We start from the raw sequence: 3,722 nt of genomic DNA on the forward strand, positions 1-3,722 counted from the left end.
TGTGGCGTGGCCGGCCCCCGGATCCCTCCGCGGGGGGAGGCGCCGCCGCCCCTCTGTGAGCCCCACAACGTGGCCCTAGGGCAGCGTGAGGGGAGCCCTCAGCAGCCCCTCCTGGGGGTCTGCGCCCCCCCCCAACAGCCCAGGGGTCACACGCCCTTCAGCACCCCTCCACGCTCAGGGGCACGAGGGGGACAAAAGCCCCGCGGGTCACGCCAAGGGGACGCGGATGCTGCTCAAGACAGAGAAGAGCGGGCCGATGCCCCGGCGAGGGCGCGTTTCTGTCAGGGCGATGCCCTGCACCCTTTCTTTCTCCACTCACCCCAGGCCGCGGGGGCTCGGGGTTTGAGCCTACTAGGGTTCGGTGATGCTCGCCTGACGCCAGAGGTCACGACCCTGCTGTATTTTCGAGCAGCGACCCCGCCGCGCCAGTCGGACGCAGTTTATGGCGTACCCTGGGGCCTGCTAGGACGTCAAAACCAGATGTAGATGCTTATGCCGACGGGCCCAAACCGTGTTCAATGCCGGCGCGTGGGTGAGCGCGCTGCGCTCCGCTTGGCCTTGCCGCCTGCTGACCGCCGTAGCCAGTGCCAAGGCCATTTCTCCTAGCGCAGGCAAGGCCGGAGCGTGAATAGGAAAGCAAAAGCGGGAGCAACGGAGGCAGAGTTAATCCATCTGCCCACCAGCAGCGTGCGTCAGCGGCAGGACTGGGATTACCACGTAGCCGCTCGAAATGGGGGAAGACTGAGGTCATCCCGTCCTGTCTACCTGCCGGGGCAGATACAGCACCACGGGGCTTCCTATTTCTCAGCCATGTTCCCGCTCCATTAGCTGGCGAGACGGCGCTTAAGTGCAAACGTGACCCAGGGGACTTGATGGAGAAGGGAGGGATGGAGACACATACATACTAAGGTGTATCAATGCTATCGATCAGGGACACCGTTCTCAATTTAAATGACCTAACCCTCCCTTCGGAAACATGCAGGGAGCCCTTCATCTTCCAGCCTGTGCCCTGGGCGTGTGGAAATGAGTCTTGGGACTGTTACAGCTGCAAACGTCATGAAACACACGTTGGTCACATGAAGCCTTTAACCTTCACCGCCGTGCCCTTGCATAATCCTGCTGCCACCTCCATCTCTTCTCCTTACCGTACTGCCTCCTGCTCTGAGCAGCTTCCCCACACCACTGCTCCCTTTCCTTCGAATTCCTCCTTCCGGCTCATTTCTCTCACTTACTGCACACTGAGACTAGTCACGACTGACCCCGCCGTGCTGCATACCTTTGGCATGCTGGCCTCCCAGCTGACAGCTGGGATACTGGAATGAGAGGCACCGCCTGAGTTTTGCCCTATGTGCCTTTGGCAGTACCCAAGCAATCATACGCATCATGTGGTGCACGGGATAAACAGCTGTCGATGCTGCGGTCATGCTCCAGGTCCCACATAGGTCCCTCTCATGTGGCATGAGGCCCCAGCCCAACCTCATCGTCTCTAAAGAGCGACCGAGCAGTAAGCTATACAGGGACATGCACCGGGGTGGTTCTGTTGTTGCTGATCCCCATTACCTGAATACACAGCGTGGTTATTACCTTTGCCTCAACTGCCCTCTAAATGATTGTGGCTCAAGTCTTTTTAGAGCCTTTTACAAAAGGTGACACAACCAATACGACAATACATCCCACCATCAATTTCAGAGGACAAACCTTGGACTTTGCAAATAATTAAGCGTGTGGAAGTGCTACAGAATACCAATACGAAGGTTCAGTATCAAGGAGAGAGAAAGGGCTTTGGTTTTAAATTTCAAAACCTTTCTTTCTGCGGTGTCACGAACCCCCAAGCCATCACAGCACTGAGCAAACAAACAAGAACTAGCCAGGAAAACGGACCAAAGCATTTCGGTCAGCAAAGAAAAACCGAGCAAGATCCTAACATGCTAAAAACGTATTCAAAACCCAAACAGTTTTTTTAATCATCGTGTCAGGTGCTGCTAGTAAGCCAAAAGGCTGTTTTCTCAATATCCAGGGGAAGCTCAAATTCAAAATCAAATCAGGGAAGCTTAATAAACAAGATGCTTAATAGACAAAACCAAGCTTAATAAACAAGATGCTCAGATTCAGAAACTCATTCCCATGAGGAATAGCCATGTGCTCCTCTCCGTTGGTTCTTACATGCAAGGCCGCCATCCTTCGGCTCAGTGCCAACTTATGTCCTCTTCCCAGAAACTGCATCACGCAGCCAGCTCGTAAGGAAGACAGCTCAAATGGGCTATAAGTTGTGCTTGTGGACAAAAACATGCTCCAGGAATTTCTAAGCAATTACACCTTCTGGATCAAAAGTAAATCGCTAAATTTATCTCAACACCAATTGTGCTGCTTTATTAGCCGCCTGCCTGCCATCCTTGTCTTCACAACAAGATCCTGGGGCAAGTTCGCTTCAGCAAAAGACCAAAGGTGTGAGGGACATTGGTGGATGCAGGAGACTCCAGTTACAGGAGTAGCTGGGAGATTTGACTGGGGTAACCAAATTAGTCAACTACCCCCAAAATTTTAAAATGGAATCTGAAGAAATTTTGGCCAATGGTCTCCTATTACAAAAAACCATGTAGAAACCTTAATTCCCCTCCAGGGCAGTTGAGATAGTGTCTAATGCCCTACCAACAAACTCCTCCCAACTGCCCCTATGCCATAAATCACATGGGCATTGGGATAACTACCTGGGAATATAATCAAGGGATGAGCTGATCCTACTCACCTTTGTATCCAGTGAAGGTGGAGTTGTACAGACAAGGCATAAATCACTTCCCCACCAATTCTGTCTGGGTGAGAAGATCACAGAGCACTGATGTTAATCAGCTGGGAGTCAAGGCCCTGCTTATTTAAACCTGACCAAAGGATCAAGGGACCACTATACATCTGGGTTCTGAGTCTCCACAGCAGAGGACTGCTTGATTCATGGCTGAGAGAAACAGATGCTTTCACCATTTACCCCCCCCTCTTAATTATTCCTGACCTTTTTTTCTTGCAGAAACCAAAAACTTTCCTCCAAGGAGCAGAGTACCTCCCCGTACTCATTATCCTGATGTCCTCAGGAACCAGACACAGCACATGTCATTAGGAGGTATTACCTTAATGAGGCACTTCTAATGAGTTTGATGGTGGCATGAACTGAAGCATCAGTACATGATGGTATTAGGAGGGATCTTTGTAGTAAGAGTGCCATGGTAGCTAAATACACTTAAAAGGGTATTATCTAAAGAACACCATCTCCATTGCAAGCTGTTTAACTGTAGCATATTTAATTAATAAGAGGGCTGAAACAAGACTTGCAAATGGAGTAACGTATACAGATATTCACACCACATTCCAGCTTTTGAGAACCAGGTATTTCAGCACATCCATTATCATGATGTTCATCAATCTGCTTGCCAGCCAGGTGCGTATTTTCAAGCACATTTTTAAAAAATCTATTTGATCATTAAACACACATTGAGGATTCCAAAGGCAGAGAGTTTTTAGAGCAAAATTCACACTTGCCATGCACACCTGCATTAAAAGTGACAATGTCTAGCACCTTGTATCCTTGTTTTCAAAAGTTCTGAATAATTATTGACTGAACCTGACCACGAGGAAGATTGTAACCACTTCCCCAAAGGCAGCAGCCTCTAGAGTGGAGCGCAGCCGCTAGTGAGCAGTGCACAGAAGAACCTCAGAATGCTTGGAGACAGGAA

Source organism: Alligator sinensis, unplaced genomic scaffold, assembly GCF_000455745.1.
Source record: "Alligator sinensis unplaced genomic scaffold, ASM45574v1 scaffold1801_1, whole genome shotgun sequence".
In the NCBI taxonomy this organism is placed as follows: Eukaryota; Metazoa; Chordata; order Crocodylia; family Alligatoridae; genus Alligator; species Alligator sinensis.